This window comes from Camellia sinensis, chromosome 13 (genome assembly GCF_055761805.1).
Source record: "Camellia sinensis isolate YWXY chromosome 13, ASM5576180v1, whole genome shotgun sequence".
Classification (NCBI taxonomy): Eukaryota; Viridiplantae; Streptophyta; class Magnoliopsida; order Ericales; family Theaceae; genus Camellia; species Camellia sinensis.
In genome coordinates this window covers 11896479-11920429 of record NC_138973.1, presented here as the reverse complement: position 1 = coordinate 11920429, position 23951 = coordinate 11896479, and the positions used below count along the sequence as shown (strand labels likewise).

Sequence of the window (23951 nt, the reverse complement as noted above, 5' to 3'; positions counted from 1 at the left end):
TCCACAATTCATTCATCTACATAAAGAACATGTGTCATGTTACAAGCATGCACAATATTAACGTAATGTACGATTAATTGTATGCGGAGAATACTAGCTTACATGATCTTTGAACCATTTAGGGAATTCTTTGCGTTGTCTGTTTTCGATGTCGAATGCACCGACTCTTTGTTGTAACAAGTTCTTGTGCTCCCTACTTACAAGAAATGCGATTCAAAAATATTTACTACGATAAAGACTAATCAATTTATAACTATAACATTCTAAATACATTTGAAGGATTCATACTCTACGTATTTTTTCACTTTTGTGCTATTGTGTAGGACAAACCAATGAGCCATCTCGCGTTCAGCTACAGACACATCGGACGCCTTTGTCATTAGACCAAAGGGACGGACATTTTGAGTGAATACTGCCAACCCTGGGCCATGGTCACCCATGTCATAATTTCTTTTTGGGCAGTTAAACAATGTTTCAACTCCATCCAAATACATTGAACATAATGTTGTACATTCTTTGGAAATGTAAGCCTTGGCAACAGAACCTTTAGGATGAGCTTTGTTGGCCACAAACCCTTTTAGATGGCCAAACAACCTAACGATCAAGCCGATGACAATGTTATATTGCAATCTTTATATCAACACTAAAGCGTCAATTAAAATTTGACACTAATAAGAGGGTTGAGTTAATACCTCTCAATTGGGTACATCCATCGACATTGCACTGGGCCTCCAATCTCGAGGCAAGTGAATTGCCAAGTGGACCATGACATCAAAAAAAGCTGGCGGGAAAATCTTCTCAAGTTTACAAAGTATGAGTACGATTTGTTCATCCAATTTCTCCAAATCTAAACGCCTCAATGTCTTTGAACACAACTAGTTGAAGAAATTTCCCAACTCAAAAAGTGTGGTTCCAATTTCCTTATTAAGGTAGCCACGCATCCCAATTGGAAGAAGTTGTTGTATAAGGACATGACAGTCATGACTTTTGAGGCCAAATAATTTTCTAGCTTGAGTGGTCACGCAATTGGAGATATTTGCTGCATAGCCATCAGGGTACTTAATTGATTTCAAGAAATCACAAAAGCCTTCTCTCTCTTTCACAGACAATGTGTACAATACGAGAGGCTTTTCAAAGGACCCATTAGAACGCCTCTTCAAGTGTAACTCTTTACGTATTCTCATGTCCTCCAAATCTAAGCGTGCTTTGTCTGTGTCCTTGTTCTTTCCATCTACGCTCAAAAGTGTCCCAACGACATTGTCACATATATTCTTTTCAATATGCATGACATCAAGGTTGTGCCGAAGCTTCAATGTTTTCCAATAGGGCAAGTCAAACATAATGCTTCTCTTGGTCCAATTCAAATTTTGATTTTCATTCCTTTGTCGTTTTCAATTTTGTGGGTGCTTTCCATACGGCTTGTAAGTCCTAGAATCAATTTGCTCTAGTATTTGTTCCCCCGACAAGTCCAAAGGTTTGGACCTATGCTCCGTTTGACCGTTGAAGAGCTTACTTGTTCACCAAGTGTGGTTCTCAGGCAAGTGGCGATGAGCACCCATGTACCCTATTTTACTTCGCAAACCCTGAGACGATGCATTATTGTTACAATTAGGGCAAGCCAAGTAACCCTTTGTACTCCACCCTGACATGTTACCATACGTAGGGAAGTCATTTATGGTCCACATTACTGCCGCATGCATTCTAAAAACTTGCCCGTTTGATGCATCATATGTTTGAACACTATGCTCCCATAAATTCTTCAATTCTTCTATTAATGGTTGCAAGTAAACGTCAATGTCTCTTTCAGGTGCCGAACGTCCGGGAATAAGCAATGACATCATGCAAAATGGCTTTTTCATACACTTCCACGATGGGAGATTGTAAGGCATTAAGATAACGGGCTACATACTATATGATGTGCTCATATTTCCAAATGGATTGAAACCGTCTGTTGCCAACCCTAGCCTTTCATTTTGAGAGTCACTAGAAAATGTCGGATGTTGCTTATCAAAGTCCTTCCATGCTTCACCATCGGCTGGATGCCTTAATATGTCATCATCTACACACTTCTCATTGTGCCATCTCATATCTGCGGCTATTTTTTTGGACATATATAACCTTTTCAACCTCGTTGTCAAAGGAAAGTACCGCAAGACCTTGTGTGGAATCTTTTTACCACCATTATCATTCAACTTGTATCTACGCACGTCACATGTAAGGCATTTCTCCAAATTTGCACTCTCCTTCCAAAATAGTGCACAATCATTCTTGCACGAATGAATTGTTTCATATCCCAAACCCAAGTCACGTAAGAACTTCTTAGCATCATAGAGTGTCCATGGAATAGTTTGATCACATTCTAGTAGAATGTCCTTGAATACCTGCATAACCATATCGAATGACCTGTTGTTCCATTTGTTATACACCTTCACATGAAGCATCTTAATGACAAATGATAACACAGAGAACTTTTCACATGTCGGGTAAACTTTGCGTTGTGCATCTTCGAATAACCTAATGAACTTATGCAAATCCTCCCTCTCCAAACTATTAGGTTCCTCGTCGGTATGATCATCCATAAGACCATTTCTTCCAACATAATAAGCAGTTCACCCATGAGCGGATCATCAATATCTGTCATACATTCGCCACTACCTCCACATTGGTCATTTGATACACTAGGATAAGACACGGGAACATGTTCCCCGTGGTGCACCCAAGTTATATACAAAGATGCCATTCCTCTTTGGATCAAGTGCATCCACACAACTTGTCTGCTATATTTTGTGCCATTAATGCAATTGACACACGGATACCTAATTTCATCCTCTACGCCTAAATTTGCCGTAGTAAAATCAAGGAATGACTTCACTCCTTGTTGATACTCTTTACTTGTCAACCTATTATTTATCGTCATCCAACTCTTGTCCATTTTTTGTCACCTACAACTCAAGCAAAGATTAACCGAGGAACAAATGAAAACACGCGTTTCAAGTTAAGATAGATTATCTTGTTTTTTCATTCACTATTTGGCTTGTCACATAAATCTCTTTTAGGGTGGGACCAAATGAAACGATTTGTACCATGAGGGGCCTGTCTTTCCCTAACACCTAAGTTAACATATGTATGAAGTTCTTATAAGCACCAATATACATATATATACATCCATCCATGGCTAGAAAAAAGAAAAAAGAAGTAAAAAGAAATAAAAAATTGTCTATTGCCAATGTCAGGAGTCTGATAATTTTGTCATATCATTAGAATACAGTAGGCATATAAGCCTCTAACTCCAAAATTGTCTATATAGCCAATGTCAGGGCTTTGATGATCTTGTCATATAATTAGAATACATTAAGCATATAAACATCTAACTTAATTTGAGCATTCACAATCATTACATAGATAAGTATTCCAGCAAAACTATTAAATGAATAAAGAAACAAATATAATTTAGTCTGTGCGTCACACATATACATATACATCCTTTAATACATAATAAACGATAAGTGTGTGTATCAGCATATATAACACCATCACATGCTCGTTATGTTCATGTCATGCTTACTTAAAGCTGACCAGATAAACAGACGTGTTTCTTGTCAATAAGTAGGAAAGAAATTGTCACACGAAAGCTCAATTCAATTTGTTAAACGCGAGGTAACAAGACAAACATGGTTTCAAATTTCAAACAAGCAAAATGTTCAAAGTATGGTCTTTTCTCAACCAAGTGAAACAAAAAAAGAAAGTAATCCAAAACTTAAAGCAGCAAATGTTTTGTCCAAATACGTATAAAATTGAATGTTATTATTCTTCTTTTCAATACCTTATGGTCCTTATAGTTTATATTTAATTCAACATTCAGAATCAAACTAAGAAGTAACACTCTCAAAAATAATTACCAGCTACTGAGAACTTAATATATTGTCAACTTATTGCTACTAGTTCTATGATGGAGATGATCAAATCAATAAATGTTCCTATCCGACTTATGCTGAATATAGTCTAGTCATAGTTATGTTGCAAGAAGTTCATTGATGTCCTTTCGTTGCTACTCAAAGAATAAAATCTGAGTAAATGAGAGGTTGTAAACAACTTCCAGAGAGAGAGAGAGAGAGAGAGAGAGAGAGGGAAAAGTTACCTACAGTTATGAAGAGTGCTCTGCAGTTGCTGATGAAATTGTTGCCGCTGGAACTGGAACTGCCAAGCTGGTTTGAACAAGAAAATGTTTCCTAACAAAAATGAAATAGCATTTCCTTAGCTAATTTAATAAATATACTCACAATATACTAGAATTTTCGATAATGTTTTATGATCAACATAGGCCAATGAACTATAAGATTGAGCCACATCATAATTAACACAAGATTTCACCCATTTAGCTAAAATTGAATCAGAAACAACATCCAAATACAGAAGCTAAAAATGCAATATAGATATACTCAATCTCCTCTACCACAACCCTAGTCACATCCACATCCACATCCACATCCACATCCACATCTGTTACAAGCAAACCCATCAGCTACCACACTTCAATTAATATATGAAAAATAAATTAACATCTTCACAGAAAATGAAGGGAATTTAAACTCAAATTCTCATTAAAATGGCAGAAAATGCAAAACCCATCAAGAAATGGACTCAAAATTCACATAAAGCTAAGAGAAATAGCAAAACAAGTATGGATTAGAAACCCATGAAATGCCTATGCATATGCAGGTAAGAGAAGGGGCTGCTACCTACATTCATCCACCAAAGTCAAAAAAATTCTCCTCAAACATATTCCCAACTTAAATCTGAACATGAAATTCGATGTATCCTGATCTCCTTTAAGTTCTAATAGAAAAGGCACTAACATCGTGAAAAAGTTGTATAACTAGCAGCTGGGAGAGGGAGAGAGAGAGAAAAAGAGCAACTTGCACCAGTGTAAAATATCATTATTAGCCTGCAATAATCTTAAACTTTTTCGTTGGACCTTACTTCAAACCAAGCCCATTGCATGGGTCAACTGCCATGCCCATCACGCTTCTGTAATATAAGTCATATAGCACTCCAATCTATAGAATTTTCTTATGTTTTAGATTTCTATAAGAAAAGGTTTAGATTATGGATCGAACAGCTAGGTATATCCACATACATGTTTGCTGAGAGAGAGGAATTATATGTTGGTGAACTGTTTGCTAACATTAGTAATGTGTTATAAAATGGAATTTTAATAAACAAAAAAATGAAACTGACATTATGTATGCATGCATAATAAAAGTAGAAAAATTCAATGAATTTAACAAATTATAAAACTTGAGGCTTTAAATGGTAGAGCATTATAGTTGTTGGCAGCCTCAAATTCTAAGGATTAACACTCAAATAGATATGGCGAGTCCTATAATAAAAATCCATTATACATCATTCTCAATCCGAACTGGAGGGCTCTTTGGATTTCTGAGCATAGTCCAGACAAGCAAGAAATTACTATTAGTTCAGTTCTAATTTCAATAACATCTCAGCCCAAGCATTGCCCTAATTTTTAATTTCAATCACATTTCAATAACAATGCCCTAATTTTCAGCATTTACTATATGATTTCTGTGTATATATATATATATATATATATATATATATGTACGTATGTGTGTGTGCGTAAATAGAGACAGAGAAAGAGAGAGGGAGACATTGAGAAAGAGATAGAGAAATCGAGAGGGAGATACAGAGAGAGGGAGAGACAGATGCGAAATAGAGGACATACCTGGGAGGGAGACAAAGCTATAGAGAAGAGGGCAGAGGCGTGAGTGAGATGCAGTCACAGAGGCGTGGGTGTACCAGTGTATAATCGATTATATATGGGATCAAGGTTGTGTATATATAATCGATTACATATATATGCATGTATGTGTGTATGTGTGTAAACAGCGAGAGAGAGAAAGAGGGAAACCGAGAGGCCTTTGTGAGGAGGAGAGAGAAATTTAGAGGGAGATACAGAGAGATAGAGGCGAAATAAAGGACATACCTAGGAGGGAGACAAAGTGATGATCCAGCAATCCTTGCAGTGATGGCGATGGAGACAGAGTAGTGACAGAGGCGGGAGTGAGAGAGGGAGGGAAATGGACTTCTATTGTAATAAAAATAAAACTTTTTGCCAATTTATTCCTGACCAAAATTCAAATTTGGTCGCTAATGTTTTTAATATTCCCTCCTGAATTTTTTGCCACATTTGGCTACTGAATTATAGTGGGTAAAGATTTTAGATTTAGCGACCAAAATAAAAATAGTCACCCAAAACCTTATTTTACACGACTAAAACACTCTAGAAGCCAAAAATGAATTAATAATATCTAAAGACTGTGCAATTAGCGACCAACATCATTTTTAGTCTTCCAAAATGATATTTTTAATGACTAACACGTAATTAGTTGCCAAAAGTAAAGACAATACCGGCTAGATGTATTTTTAGTAGCAAAATAGTGGACTTTTACCGACCAAAAAGTTTTAGTAGCTAATGCATGTACCTTTGGCGATTAAATATTGTTTAGTAGCTAATGTGTCTACCATTGGCGACAAACAAATTTTTAGTAGCTAATGTGGATACCTTTGGCGACTAAATTTAGTTTAGTCGGCAAAATTAGTCACCGAATGTATTGTTTCTTATAGTGTAGTCAATGAAATTATACTTGCATAGAAAACTGTAAATATAAACGTTACCAAACATGTCCTTAAATAGTAATTACTATTTTGAGGTGTTGTAGGTAATTTTTTTTTTAATTTAATGTTTTTAAAAATAAGTTTAAATAACTTACAATTTAAAAATATTTTGTTTACAATTTTTTTTCTTTTTTATTTGTTTTTAATATTATATCAAAATTAATTTTTCACAATAATGGCTATTTTAAAAACTTAGTAAATTTTAATAAATTAATATTTACATATCATATTTTACTTTTTACAAATCATAAACAAAATATGGAGGGAAAATAATTAAATATGGTGTGTCATTAATTTTATGTATTTAAAATTAATTTAAAATGCAAAAGAGAACACAATTTTCAAGACATGAATGTGACTTGCTTAGTAGATAATATTTTAAATATTAAGTTCATTCATAACAATAGTAAGTGAGTAAATATCAAATAATAAGTATATTTGTAGCAAATTGTAAGTTATCATTATTTTTTTATTTCAAAATTAACTAAAACTACCTTACTTTTTAAAAACCATCTTACTTTTTCTACCTAGTTTTACTATCTACTCATCCAATGGGTAGCATTCATCTTGTCTAAATCTAATGGTCATATTTTTTTATGTACCATAGATGAAAACCACTTTCATGTATGGTAGAATTTTCCCTCCCCTATTTTGCAAACAAACCTCACTATAGTGAGTCCCACATCTATTCTTGTCCAAACCCCTCCTTTATCACCCAAAACAAACAGGGCCTAAGGACTCTTTAAATCAGGCTTGTTAGTCACTCAAACCAGCTACTTATTATAATAGCTAGTTCAATAAAATTCTATAAGGTTAGTTGTATTTGAAGAGTTTTGAAAGGCTATTTAAGTGGTTTATGTGTATATATAAATAAAATAAAGAGTAATGTTGGAGTACATAAATAAAAAAAAAATTATATTTTGACTAATAAAAAAATGAAAAGTATAATTAGAATTATTTTAATGCTACAAACTCATAAATTTTACTCCCAAAATATCGATACGTGATTTAAATTCATTTTAAACATAGACCTTATAACACACATTTTCAATTTCCTTCCCACACCCATTATTGACGCAAATATGGAAATCGACGTCTAGTCCTAGACTTTATCCTTAAGGCAAATATGGAAATGGACGTCTGGTCCTAGACTTAATCCTTATCTATATTGTTGTTTGCTCCCAAGTGAAATGAAAAAAAAAGGTGATGTGAACATAGAAGAATTGCAAATAAGTGGAGAATTGAAAATAATTATACAAAAAAATTTATGGTGGCACCCTTTATAATTTTATTATAAAACTTTATAATATCAATCATAAAATATGTAATTTTATTATAAATTAACATAATAAAATATCTAAAATTTTATAGTTGACATTATAAAAATTTGTGATTTGTGGTTTGATGTTGCAAATTGTTGAGTTATTAATTAAAATATATTTATGGTATTATTAAAAATTATTAATTAATTTAATAATTTAGAAAAATGATTAATTTATCAAATTTGAGTTTGTCTAAATTGCCTGAATTTGTGCATGCCGCTCGACTATCCAGATGACGGGTACAACCTTTGTCAACTGCGACTGTTACCTTTGTTGTTGGATGACTGGTTAGACGACCGGTCGGATGATTGGTCAAACGACTTGCATGCACTGTAACGCCCTCAAAAAGAACCCATAATAACGTACAATCACAATAAAAAAAAAGGAATCTCATATTATAATCATCAGAGTATTCTTACAAAAAGTATTACATGTTGACGACAAAAGTAAATGCCCTATAGGCTTACAACTTTCTAAGTCAACACTTGGTTACAAAGGAAAAGAGTACTAACTCTACACAAAAGAAGCCCTTGGCTTGATGTACATGTAATACAACAAAAAATAACAAAAAGAGTCTTTAACTCCCACGATGATCCATGCTAAGATCTCGGAGGCGGCATAGTACCTGAACCTGAAAATGATGTCCCATATAGGGTGAGCCACAGCCCAGTAGAAATATACTAAACCAACTATAAACAATGACTAAAATATTAGCAGTTGATAGATGGTCAACACTTATACCTCCACTTACATCACATTACAATTCCATGACAATCATGTCCATGTTATATTTCATTTCAAAAACGTGGCTCAGAACCTGGCCAGATAATCCGACAGAGATTACATCTCTTATTAACAATATTTCCAATTCAATTGGGATAACAAATCATGTTGAACATTTCTTATACCATATTAGATACACATTTTGGTACTGTATCAATCTCAACCAAAATCACTTCCATACTTCACAAATGATACACATTTTAGTGCTGTATCAATAACATGTAAAAACACTCCCATGCTTCACAAATGATACACATTTTAGTGCTGTATCAATGTCAAACAAAATCCGGTTTAGAGGTCCATCCCCTATCTTCCCCTAAACCATGGAGTACATCCCCTATCTCCTCCCACATAACACAATGTATATAAGCAATTATCATATACATGTTCACTCAATCAATACACAATTTCGATGTATTATACCAACCACCATATTCTATGGCATACTCAACTAATTAGTTTTAGTTCGCCTAATCATCATGCATTGTCTACAACAATCAAGACTATCCTCCACCGATAGCCCAAAGCAGTTATTTCTAAACAGAAAATAAATGCATCAAATGAATAAAATATCAACATTTCGTCTAGGTGAGCGATAAATTAATCCAACTACAACCTTGAATCTCATACCTTTCCAATTTGAATAATTCCTATTCAATTTCTCATTTTCCAAAATTAATTATACAAATTAATTTATCATAATAATTAGGGCTTTTTCCCATAATCTCAATACCAACCCTAAGGTTCCATTTTCATCAATAATCCAACAGATGGTTCCATTTTCCCAAAGTATTACATACATATGAGTTTTAAACTTGAAAACCCCTCTTTTGAAAATTACACAAAGACCCCAAACTTTCTCAAAATTACCCGACAACCCCAACATATCAAAATACCAAAATTTAAAGACAAAGCTCATAAGATGGAGTAGGATATCCCTACCTCAAAGTTAGAGCTCAAATGAAGATGAAGACCAAAACCCAACGCGCTCCAAATTCAGAAATTTTCAGATTAAAACGAAGCCCTCGCGACCCTCTACCTTTCTTACAAAGGGATTAGGCTAGAAACTCACTAGAAGTAGATGAAACCTTAGAGAGAAGGTTTGTAGAGAGAGAGGGAGCTCGAATCTAGGGTTTTGAAAAATAAAAGAGATGAAAAAGTCAAGTGTAATCCCGCTGCTGTCTACTGATATACGTATGACCCGCTCGAGCGGATAATAGGACGCTCGAGCGTCAAGCACAAAAATTGGACCCGCTCGAGCGCAAGAAGGCCTGCTCGAGCGCCAAGACACAAAAACAAAATACATCCGCTTGAGCGCGAAAACCAGTTCGCTCGAGCGTAGATCCACTACCCCCACAACTTTTACAGACAATGAACTACCCGCTCGAGCGCCAAGAGGCCCGCTTGAGCGTAAGAAAAACCTCTCGAGCGTGAAAAACACACCTACAGAAGTTTTTGCAGAGGCACGAAATACTGAGAGGGTGTAAACCCCGCTAGAGCGCAATAAGACCCGCTCGAGCGGATCACCTGAAAAACTGGGCAACAAGATTTGAGACTTAGGCTCAACCAACCTGTAACACACCTGCCCAAAACATCCTAAAACTCAAACACACGGAATTAAAGGATAACAACAAGATATACAACCACCAACTCCACGGAACCAAAGTCCGGAATACAACAAATACAAAAAGGGAAAACCGGAATCGCTATATGCACAAATTTGGGCAAGTCAAAATTCTATGAATGTAGCATTGATAGATAATTTATTAATAAAAAGAGTTATTTCATTTGATATGAAATTATAAATTTCAAGAGACAAATATATCTTTTAAAATTATAAAAAAATAATTATATTTTAAACAAATTTAAAAGAATATATTTGTAATTTGTAACGCCCTCAAATAAATACGTAAAACCCATCATTTTAGACATGCAATGATATAAGAGAAATCAACACATTTCTATTCATCAGAGTGGTTCTTACAACAGTATTACATGTTAACAACAAAAGCAAATGCCCTACGGGCTTACAGCTTTCCAAGTCAACACTTGGTTACAAAAAGAAGAGTACTAACTCTATACAATTAAGCCCTGGGCTTGATATACATGTAATACAAACAAAATAATCAAAAAAAGAGCCTTCAACTCCCATAACCATTCAAGCAATGTCCTTAGAGGTGGCATGCTACCTGTACCTGAAAATGATGTCCCATAAAGGGTGAGCCAATGCCCAGTAGAGATATGCTAAACACAATATGAGCAGTAACTAAGACATTAGCAATTGATAAATGTTTGACTCACATAGATCAATTCAGAGACCATTTCCATTACATGACAACTGTGACCATGTTTCGTTTCATTTTCCATTTCTTATTCAATTCTCAATTCACAACCATGGCTCAGAACCTGGCCAAACACTATAAATGAGATAATAATTTATATTAAACATTTCCCATTTCACAATAGATAAGCATACTAGCTGTATCAACATCTCAACAGATAAACATATGAGCTATATCCACACTCCACAAATAAGCATATGAGCTATATCAACACTTCCATAGATAAGCATATGAGCTATATCAACACTTCCACGGATAAGCATATGAGCTATATCAACACTTCCACGGATAAGCATATGAGCTATATCACCGGAGTCCATCCTCTATCTTCTCCCAAACATTAACCGGTTTAGAGGTCCATCCCCTATCTTCTCCTAAACCGTGGAGTACATCCCCTATCTCCTCCCACACAACACAATGCATATAAACAATTATCATATACATCATCAAACAATACATAAAGTTAATGTATTCTTTCAACTGTCATATTCGATGACACATTCCATTGATTAGTTTTAGTTTTCCTAATCATCATGCATTGTCTACAACAATCACGACTACCCTCCACCGGTAGCCCAAGGCAATTATTTCTAAACAGATAATAAATGCGTCAACAGATAATTTATCCATATTTCCAAAAGTGAGCGATTAATAAATCCAACTACACTAATCCATCTCATAATGAGCCAATTTCATTATATTCAACTCAATTCCATATTTTCCCAACAATTGTCATTAATTACACTAATGACCCATAAATACCCAAACATGGCATTTTTCCCCTTTATTCCCAATATTGACTCCAAGAGTCCATATATTACCAACAACATCAATATACTCATTTTGTAACCCAAATACGTATTTATGGTCCAAAATAAACAAAACCCTCTTTTCAAAATTATACATTTGAAACCCTAGTTCCAAAACCCAAAACTATTTGTACAACAAACTCAATATCTAGGTCAAAACCCATAAGAGTGAGTAGGAATCCCTACCTCAAATTCGGAGCCCAAGAGAAGAAGATGAAGAAATTGAAGATGCTCCAAATCCCAAAATCTTCAGATCAAAAGATAGCCCTCGACGATCAACACAACTTTTACAAAGACCCAAGGTGAAGAAATCACTCCTACTAGATCAAACCCTAAAGAGAAGGGAGTTTCTAGAGAGAGGGGCTCTCAAAATCGGTTTTGGGAAAGTAAGAGAGAGAGAGTGAATGTAAAAAGTGATTCAAAAATGCCTAATTGCCTTCTGATATATGACATTCCCGCTCGAGCGTAGAACAGGACGCTCGAGCGTCAAGCACAAAAATCTGGCCACGCTCGAGCGCAAGAAGGCCCGCTTGAGCACCAAGACACAAGAATAAAGTACATCCGCTCGAGCGTGAAAACCAGTCTACTCGAGCGTAGATTTCCCTCTCCCAGAACTTTCACAGACAAAGTACTACCCGCTCGAGCTCCAACACACCCACTCGAGCGCTACTGCTCGAGCGTAAAGAAACCCGCTCGAGCGTGAAAAACATGCTTGCAGAAGTTTTGCAGAGCACCAAAATACTGGGAGTGTGCAATCTCCGCTCGAGCGCTAGACGACCGGCTCGAGCGGAACGACCAAAAACCTGGCAACAAGATTTTAGACCAAGGCTCAACCCACCTGCTCGAAACATGCCCAACATATCCTAAAACTCCAAACATATCCTAAAACTCAACAAATGGAATCAAAGGACGACAATAAGATAGATACAACTACCAACTCCACGGAACCAAAGCCCGGAATACAATAGATATAGAAAGGGAAAACCGGGATCGCTATATAATTTGTCCTTAAAGTATCAGATATCCAACAAATATTGTGCCACGTCATAGGATATAACTCAAATAATTTTGGCTTATTTTGAAAAGTAGATTAAAAATTATTTTTTTAAATTTTCTTAATAAAAAAATATATAAAAAAATAAAAATATGATATAATTTTACAAAATTAAAAAAATTAAAAAACTAATTTGTAACTCAATTATCAAAATACGCCTTTGTCAAAGTTTTGGTGGTTTGCTTTACACGTGCCAAAATCCAAGGGACACGCAAGCAAATTGGGAGTAAAGTGACCCCCTGATGGTTCGTTTCCCTGACGTAATTATTGATGACATAAGATTGACAGTTGGAATTACATAATTATTGATGATATAAGAGTGACCGTGACAATAATTTCTCACATTTTTTGTGCTTAGGCAGTGCTTACGGTGTTTGGGATTTTTTTTTATGGTTTTGTGTGGGAGTCAGTTTATGAGTACTTTTACTAGCTTTAGGATTTATGTAAAATGGTTCTTTTGTGGATTGGATAAATATTGAACATAATTTTCGGGTGTGATTTTAAGGAATTAATAATTGTTGACTTATTTTTCTTATGAAAGAAAATATCATAAATACAAGCGTGCCAGTAAAGATTACAGATTAAATTCAAGCCAATTATCAAGCGATTGTGTTGACGGTTCTTTTGCCTCAACAAAGAGGACTTCAAAATTGCCAAGTGTTTAGAAAAGAAAAATTAAAAGAAGAATGAGGGAGACGGAAAAAGATGATTGAGTGAACAATCAAAGTAATAATTACTTACCTCTACTCCTATGTTTCGAAAAGGAAGTGCATAAAATACTTTGAAAAGGAAATACTAAAAATAAATGCTTTGAAATATAAATCTATATTAAACTACTCCTAAAATAAGGAAAATGACAAGAAATATTGAAATCAATTGTCTTTGATTTGAATTCTGGATCTTTTTTTTACAATGTCACCATGAATGGCTATTCATAGGCAAATATTTGTAGGAAAAAACTTCAAACAATAATTACCCAATAACCACCTAAAACTACCCACTCTTCCATTTTCATTCCCACAATGCCACATATCCCTCCATGTCTTCATAACTTCCTTTAACCTCCAATTCATGCTCCATATTCTTCACTTTATTCTCCATCATCTTTTCACATTTCATAACTTCTCATAACCTCCAAATGAGTAGGATGATGCCACATGTCCTGCAATTATATAAATAATAAATAATAAATAATAATAAAAATTACAGATTTATGGTGCCAACAATAATATCCAATAAGAGTTGAATATGAGATCTAAAAGTAAATTTCAGGCTCTAAACTGCACTCACTAGACTAATCACTTGGGGTTTACGGTGTTTGTGATTTGTTTATGGGGAAAGAACATATCGGAGGTAACATGTAAAAATTATTAAATTTCTTTAAAAAAAAGTTAATTTTTTTTTAATATTATTAAGTTTTTTCATTAATGTGTTATTATTTTTCTACATCTCACTTAAATGATATTTTTCCTCTGTTTATTTGGTAATTGTTTTTAGTTTATTTTTATTTTTAGTAATTTAAAAAAAAATTCAAAAGTTTTAACTATCTAGATCCAGTTTGACCAGACCAATCGAAGAAATAATTTTTTTGTAAAATTCTAAAAAAGTTTAGAAAAGATTAAAAAAAAAAAAGCTAAAAATATTTAATTTTTTAGATTTATTTTGGCTTTTTTTATTTTTTTTATAGGAAATTTCAAAATTTTATACTTTTTTAGATTCATCTAGACAAGATGGATTTAAAAAAAAATCAATAATATTTTTTAGATTCATCTAGGTTTGGTTTCAATTTTTAGAATTCAATTTTTTGAAAATTGAGTTTTTGCTTTTCATATATTTTTTTTTTCATTTTTAGTGAATTTTTTTGATATTTTAAGAAACTTTTTTACTTTTTAGATGCACCTAGATGTACTTAAAAAATAAAATATTTGTAAAGAAAATTTTAAAAATTCAATAAATGCACAAGGATATGAAAATGTATTAAATTTTTGGTATTTAGTGAATTTAAAAAAAATCATAAATATTATACATTTAAATTGTATTTATATTAAGTATATCTAAAAAGTAAAAAAAAAATTGCTTAAAAGTGTAAAAAAAATTCACTAAAAAAAATACGAAAATAAAAAATCCAAGTGGTTTGTGTGCATAATTCTATAAACACGAAAAATAGCTATTTTAGTAAAATTCTATAAGATTAATTATATTTGAAGAGTTTTGGAAGGCTATTGAAGCGATTTGTGTATATATATAAGTAAAATAAAGAGCAACAATGGAGTACATAAATAAAAAATATGCTCTTTATATTTTAACTACTAAAAAATGGAGAGTATACACTACAAAAAATTCAGGTTTTTGCGACGGCAAAATGCCATCGCTAATACTCCTGATGTCGTCTCAAAAAACTTTTAGCGATGGCAAATGACTTTTTGCGATAGCAAAGCAGGGTCACAACAGAGGGCGTTGCAAAAACGTTTTAGTGATGGCATCATGTCGTTGCCTTTTTTTTTGCAACGGCATTTTACTGTCACCTATAATATGTAAAAAAGTGAGACCTTTTGCGACGACACTATTTTATAGTCGCTAAAAGTTTTATTTGAGACCGCAAGTAATGTTGTCACGAATTGTGTTTTTTTTTTTTTTTTTTTTTTTTTTTTTTTTTTTTTTTGCGATAGTGTGGTGTCGTGGCCAAAAAAAAAAAAAAAAAAACTGCAATATAATTATCAAAAATATTAAAATTACTTTTTTTTTTTGCGACAGTGTGGTGCCGTTGCCAAAAAAAAATTCTGCAATATAATTATTAAAAATATTAAAATTACTTGTATTAAATGAAAAATAATTGAAAATGAAACCAATAATTGCATAATAATATAAAAATTCTTGTATAGAAATAACAATTTCTCTATAATAAAAATATTCTTGCATCCATAATTACACATCAATAAAATTACCCCACTACATAATGTTCCATAATACATATATAATGTTTAAATACATAAAGTTGTTCATAATTTAAAATAACATAAACCAAAATTAAAAGTTTTCCTTATCATTCTCCGTGGATAACAAAGACAAAAGTTAGTCGCATTTTTCACAGGCATGCATTTCACAAGAAGCAAACTCCTACTCGGGAAATATCTGAAAATAAAAAATAAAAATAATTAGTGACAATATAATTATGTGTTAATATGTTAATTACAAAGAAATATAAAAATTTAACTACTATACAATTATAAAGATAATTAAGTAAATAATTTTGTCTAGACCGAAATCCAACTCTATCTCCTAAACCCAGAACTCGATTCGAGTCTCATTTTCTCCCACAAGTCTCTCGTGCCTAGGCGGTCGTGCTAACCAAGTTTCGTGCTAATCTGACGCCATTTGGTGATTTCAGAGCGTCAATACATCGAATTCTAAATCTCTTAAGGAACTAGTTTGCCTAGCCTGAAATCTGGCTCTAACTCCCAAACCAGGAACCCGATTCGAGTTCCATCTTCTCCCACAAGTCTCTCGCACCTAGGCGGTCATGTGTGCCAAGTTTCATGTTACTCTGACGTCGTTTGGTGATTTTGGGGCGTCAAGACGTCGAATTCTAAGTTTCTTAAGAAACTAATTTGTCTAGAATGAAATCCGGCTCTAACTCCCAAACCAGGAATCCGATTCGAGTCCCTTCTTCTCCCACAAGTCTCTCATGCCTAGGCGGTCGTGTGTGCCAAGTTTCGTGCTACTCCGAGGCCGTTTGGTGATTTTGGGACGTTAACATCTCGAATTCTAAGTTTCTTAAGAAATTAATTTGTCTAGAGTGAAATTCGACTTTAACTCCCAAACTGGGAATCCGATTTGAGTCCCGTCTTCTCCACAAGTCTTTCGTGCCTAGGCGGTTGTGTGTGCCAAGTTTCGTGCTACTCCAATGTTGTTTGGTGATTTTGGAGCGATAACACCTTGAATTCTAAGTTTTAACTAGTTTGTCTAGACTAAAATCCGGCTCTAAATCCCAAACCGGGAATCCAATTTGAGTCCCATCTTCTCCCACAAGTTTCTCGTGCCTAGGCGGTCTTGTGTGCCAAGTTTCATGCCAATCCGACACCGTTTGGTGATTTTGGGGCGTTAACACCTCGAATTCTAAGTTTCTTAAGAAATTAGTTTGTCTAGAGTGAAATCTAGCTCTAACTCCCAAACCGAGAACCCGATTCGAGTTCCGTCTTCTCCCACAAGTCTCTCGTGCCTAGGCAGTCATGTGTGCCAAGTTTCGTGCTAATCTGATGCCGTTTGGTGATTTTGGGACGTTAACACCTCAAAATTTAAGTTTCTCAAGGAACTAGTTGATTTTGTAGATTTCTCTCCCTACATACAAGTCAAGTGATACTATGTTACTGTAAAGACCATTCCCAGGTGATTAATCATTTTAGAATATTGTGTTTAGATGCTTACTAAACTCTAATCTAATAGTCCTTGCCAGACACCCACTCAATTAATTTGAATTTTTAGAAAATGATGGATATTAGTGCTGCTAGATGGCCAATTTATGTAGATGATTGTGATATCATCATGCTATTATGTGATAGTATTCTATTCTCCAATATAAGATGAAGCAGACACTAATTTCAATAACGATTCTGCCAAGATTAATTTTCCTATTTAACATAAAGAGCTTCTTATCTGAAATAATATCACAGCCAAGGCATGCAAGAAGAATATCAATCTCACGGTTATTATAACTTTAGATCGATGTATAATTATAATTTAAAGAGTTCTTACCTTGTCACGACCCAAACCTGCCCCTAAAAGTTTGGACACGATTGGCCCAACTTAAGGCCTCAACTTTGCTATAATAAATTTTACTCAATATTAGGCCCAGAACGGAAGCAAAATAATAGAATAAAAAATTCATTGAGCTGTGACTACATGCCAGGATCTTAATGCATTACCATATATAAGAACATAACATTTCATACACTAGTTACATTACTGTTTATGTGGAAAAGGTAACAACCCAAAAGTTAGGTAATGCCAAAGCATATATACACATGTCTATTCCTCCTAATTCCAACAAAACATGTCAACATATAGATTTCCCAAAATTAAACAAAAGAGTCACTTCGGGTGACTTAGTAAAACAGTTCAATAAAAGACTCCTGGGCTGACCTACGGTTGCCCCGCGAGCTGATTACATACAAAACATCCAAATAAAAAATGGAGTGAGCAAGGCTCAGTGAATAATAGTAATCCAAACAAATTAAGGGTACGAGCATAATTTACAATGCATATTAATAAATCATAGGTTGGACTTATTCATATTTCTTTTTCTGAACGGCCTTAGGCCCAACATAATGCAGAATGGCCTTAGGCCTAACGTAATACAGAATGGCCTTAGGCTCATCGTAATACAGAACAACTTTAAGCCCATCGTAATACAGAATGGCCTTAGACCCATTATAATAGCAAAACGGCCTCGGGCCCAACGAAGTACAAAATGACCTTAGGCCCATTATTTTAGCAAAATGGCCTTGGGCCCATCATAATGCAATCAGAATGACCTCGGGTCCATATCTCATGTGCCAAAGTTCAAACATATATCAAACATATCTCTTATAACATAAGTTATTTACCAAAAGAGTGAATAAGGTATCGAACCACACATATGAACATAATACATGAATGAAACATGACATTACGCTACTATCACTCATAGTGATGCGGGTGAACGATGGTCCCCTCCGGTATGTGCCCTACACATAGCACACAACTCGTAAGTATATCATCTTTTCTTAGTTTCTTCTTATTTCTTAATTATCCGATTCGTTAAGCTCCATGTAATTAAGTGCATTATAGGAGCATCGAATGGCCATAATAACACATTCAGAGGGTCGAAAAGAGCAAAAGAAAATTACAGAATCTTTGAGCTTGGGTCGTACGTACGAAAGTCCCTATCGCACGTTCGGGCAGGTGCACCGCACGTGCTTTTATTGCAGTGTAGCCCAACCTTTCTCCCCTGTTTTCCGCACATGCGGCTGTGAGCACCGTACGTGTGGTTGTGCTTCCCGCGCGTGAGGCCATGAGCCCCGCACGTGCGGTCGTATACCCTGTTTTGGGCAGTCCGAAACTCCATCAAAAACAAACTTTCCAAGGGCATTTCTAAGGGAAAATATGAGCAACACCTTCTCAATATCATATTTTGTGAGCATAAAAAACAAGAATTCATACATAAATAGATCATAATTCACTTTAAGCAATTTATACAATTTTACAATCATATTTCTTTTCATCTTTCCATGATTAAACAAAGTAGATACAAACACATGTGCAAAGACTAAAGATTATCTAACAAAAGAATCAAGCCTCAACTAAATCAAAACAATGGATCTTGCTGTCTTCCATTGATATTTACCAATCAAAGTGGGTAGTTAAAAAACCCCAAGTTAAATAAGTGGAGAACATCATCGTCAAGCTTGATACAAAACAATTGGAGTGAGATTTAGGGTATTTGAGTTAGATTACACATACGTTGTTCTCTATTCTTTGAATCTTCTAGCAAAACCCTTCAATTTCCAAGCCCTAATTTCTCTTTCCTTCCTCTCTTCTTTCTCTTCTTTAAGTCTCCTCCAAGAGATAATTTATATTTGTTTTTTGATGCTAAGTGTTGCCTTGAATCTCTTATAGCTAAGGCTTATATAAGGCTAGCCCAATTAAATCACTTTAATTCATTACGAATCAAATTTTTACAAAAACTTTATATTATGTCCCTAAAATCATGCTAAACATAAATGTAAAGCCAATTTTGGGTTATCGCGTCTCTAAGGCTTCCAATTTCTAGATTAAGCGTCCTAATTTTAACAGATGTACTCCAATAACCAACAGACAGAATAACATAATTAAATAATTCATATAGGTAAGCACAACTCCACATGGAATTTCACATTAAATAAGTAATTATTCATATAACTAGAAATATAAAGCATATAAGAGGGTTGGGTTATTACATACCTGCTGCTTAAAGAACAACTCCAAGAAGTCATATGTGGCAGAAGTGTTCAGCTTATTTATAATATGCAATGCACGAGAAGATTTTGAATGCATTATCATGGTAACTGCAGTTTCCAAAAGTAATTTAGTAACCATTGTCCAAAATAACGACTTAACATAAAACTCAACGCCAAATTAGAACATCATACTTAATGTAAAATATAATTCAACTGCCAAGTCAACACAACACAACAAAACCTTTATATTAAACTATTTTGGATAACTCTGCAAATTTTTTTTAAATTTCTCAAATTTATGATCAATTATTTAACTCTATCACCAAAAATAATCATGTTCATGATGTATGAGTAAATTTAAAATGTATGATTTCGTGGGGCATGGCAACTTGGAGATGGGGACAAAAACTCTTTTTAAACACCAAATACTTCAGCTCTACAATAGTAGTGAGACAAAGTAAAACCCAAGTTGAACTCTCAAACTACCACAAAGATCTATCTCCTAGTAACATACTAACAAGTTGCATAATTTTTTTGATAACTCAGTATCCGGCCCAAAAGACTGACTAATCCATCAACAGATGATCTCATACCATTATCACCATTCAGTTGAACATTCAAAGATATCACTTATGAGTCCTGATTCAATGACAAACTAACCAATAACATAGAATTTGGTAGATCTATATTAGGAATAAAAGTACAAGAGATCAGTGAAACTCTCATACAAAAGGTGTCAAGAGGGGTAATTTTGTATAGATTACAACACTTTTTAATAAGTCTGTTAGCTTTTTTAATTCCTTTAAACTTTTATGTAAATTATAGTAATATCAGTTGAAATGCATTTTGTGAAACAATTAGTGAGGATTTGTGTTTGCATCAAAATATTTGATATAATACAATTATTGTATTTGAATTTTCACTACAAAGATAATTTTTGAGCAGTGGCACATGTAAAAGAAGTATAAAGATTAAATGATCAACGTAATTTTGACCTACTTAAAAATCATAATGGAATCTGCAAGATAATTGAACATGTAAATCAAATGGCATAAATTCACCAAATACCATTATAATTGATATTACACAAAAGCCTAGATTGAGAGAAGGGTCACTAAAATTCAAGGATTAAACTAAAGTTGCAACCACAAAACATGCCTGATATATGATTTCAAAATTGTCAGTCCATCAAATAATACCAAATTCTAGTGGCATGGATGAGACAAAAACCTATATCATCTTGAGAATGAATCAGCATGCATATCATATTTCATCTTATATCTAGAAATTAGTTTAAGGCTAGCTCATGTACTATGGTATTAAAGCTAGACAAAAAGGAAATCACAATCAATTGGTGGTTTGACAAAATTAATGGGCAGCAGGATTCTTGGTTCCACTCTAAATTATTTTACTCTCCTTTCCTTTCTAATTCTTGGACATAGGAAGACCATATGCTATTGAAGGCAAAACTTGAATTGTGATATCTAGAGTTAAAAACTAGGATTCTCTAATCTATCTTGTAAATGAACATTACTTGGTTATATATTTCATGTTCCTTGTATTAAAAATTCTTTCAACATATTTTCTATTCAATACATGACTCAGAATGATACAAAACATGATACAAAAGTGCAAACAGCAATGTCAACACACAAAATTTGACAATTGACTATATCAGAATCTATAATTTTTCAGTCAAGACTAGTACCAGTTACCCAAGAAACCCACATTGAAGATGACTATATCGTACTTACATTTGAACATAAATGGAGAGAAAAATTAGGGCAAAGATCAACTGTCCATCTTCTGATTTCATTTCTAACACATTAATGTGCCTCGCCGCCTGATCTTTCTCATCGCAATCAGCCCATTCGATATCGGCTTCTGATGAGTCCGACGGTAGTCCTTTGTAGACAAAGGTTCTGAAACAGTTGAGGAGAGTGTATGGTCTGGATTTAAACATATGGCTTGTGGAGGGATTGGAGAAGATCAAAGGTAGGTTCAGGGTTTTGGAACCGACGACGAGAGTGGAGAAGACGAAGTAGACGACCGGTAAAGATCGGTGGAGAGAATAGAAGAAGAGAAAGAGGGCAGTGAGGGAAGAGGTGTGGCGGCGATAGTGGTGGTCGCCAGTGGCGGCACCAGAGGCGATGACGTAGGAGGCGGAAGAGATAAAGAGAGAAGAGAATAAGAGAGAGTGATAGGGAGTGTTAGGTTAGGGATTAGGGGTTTGGGATTTGAGATCACGAGAAACAAAAGGGGGGAAAGAAAGGGGGAATTCAGATAGAAATTGCGGGAAAATGAAAAGAAATTTATTTTTTTTGTTAAAATAATTTTTTTTTTTAGTTAATGAATTTTTTTTTTTGATTTTTGAATTTTTTTTTTAGTTACTAAGGTTGAAAATTTATTTGTTTCATTTTTATTTTAATGAAAAAAAAATATTATTATTATTTTGTTTGGTGGAAATAGGGGTAATATTTTAATGAAAAATATCAATCTGTTAAAATAAAAATAATTTTTTGTGGTCAATGAAAAATATTTTTTTGCGGCCCATTTTTTTTGGTTACTAAAAATCAGGAACTAATTTTTTGTGGTAGAGGAGAGGGAGCGGCAATAGTGGTGAATGTGGTGGACAAGAGGTGATAGTGGTGGTGGTGGTGACGGCGAAGGAGATTATTGGTGAAGTTGTGGTAGTGGTAGAGGAGATGGAGTGGCGGTGGTAGATGAGAGGTAATGGTAGTAGTAGTGGCAGTAGTGGTGGTGGTGGTGGTGGTGGAGCGGTGGTGATGGTGGTAGTAATGGTAGTCATAGAGGTAGAGTGGCAACGGTGGTAGTAGTGGTGGTAGTAGGATGACATTTGCGGTAGTGGTGAAGATGGTAGAAGAGATGAGTGGTGAGAGAGAGAGAGCGAGACAAAGACAAAGATAGAGTGATGAGTGACAAAGAGAGAAAGTGGTCGCTAAAAGTGCGTTTTCTTGTAGTGGATCGATAAATCGAGAGAGAGCTCGGTAAATAGAAAAGATGGGTGGAAGAAAGTGAGCAAGGCGAACACAGTAGGGGAAAGAAAGACAGACAGACAGGCAGATAGAGAAAGAAAGAGAGAGAAACAAAAGATGAGCAAGAGATAGAGAAAGAAAGAGAAAAAGAGAGCGAAAAGAGATGAATGGGAGAGAGACAGAAAAAGAGAGAGACAGATAGAGATGAGCAAGAGAGACAGAGAGAGAGGAGAGATAAGCGAGACAGACAGACAAAGAAGAGAGATGAGAGAGATAGAGAGAAGAGAGAGAGACAGATAGACAAACAGAGGGAGAACAGTGATGAGTGAGAGAGAGAAAGAGAAGAGAGAGAGAGAGAGAGATAGAGACAGAGACAAGAAGATGAAAAAATGGGTGAAAAGAGAAATGTTATATCAAAAGAGTAAAATGATGTCGTTTTTTTAAAAAAAAAATTGTGATAGAAAAATATCGTTGCATTTATTCAAACCATTTTGTGACTATATATATATATATAAAGCAGTCTCAAAGCCACATTTTTTTTTGTTTTTTTTTTATTTGTAACGATACCTATTATAGTTGCAAAAATTCTATTTTTTCGCGACAGCAATCTTTGCCGTCTCAAATACGCTCCTTTTTTTGCGACATCAATTTCTGTCTTCGCAAATACTCTCATTTTTCGCGACAACATTTTCTACCGTCATAAATGCTCTATTTTTCTGCAATAACAAATTGTGCCGTCGCAAAAACTCACATTTTTCGCGATAGCAAGTTGTGCCGTCGCAAAAACTCACATTTTTCATAACAGCAAGGTGTGCTGTCGCAAATAGTCACTTTTTGAGACAACAAGTGTGCCGTCGCAAATGTTTCGTCTTTTAAGCCCACTTTTCTTGTAGTGATAATTGGAATTAGCCTAATACTATAAATTCATAAATTTTACATATAAAATATCCCAAAACATCAATATATGATTTAAAT

The 23951-nt window shown here is 34.4% G+C and overlaps 1 long non-coding RNA gene across 3 annotated transcripts; it reads right to left on the bottom strand.

The window, feature by feature from the left end:
• Positions 1–15890: 15890 nt before the first annotated feature.
• Positions 15891–22252, bottom strand: LOC114298509 (uncharacterized). 3 transcript variants are annotated; one of them, XR_003641949.2, is made up of 3 exons: positions 21735–22251; positions 19985–20088; positions 15891–16138 (listed from the first exon to the last, which is right to left on the bottom strand). It is a non-coding gene; the product is annotated as an uncharacterized LOC114298509 (long non-coding RNA). The 3 variants fall into 3 exon arrangements; XR_014349834.1 differs by lacking the exon at positions 15891–16138 and adding an exon at positions 18925–19135 and having other exon boundaries at positions 21735–22252; XR_003631025.2 differs by lacking the exon at positions 15891–16138 and adding an exon at positions 18925–19083.
• Positions 22253–23951: the final 1699 nt, after the last annotated feature.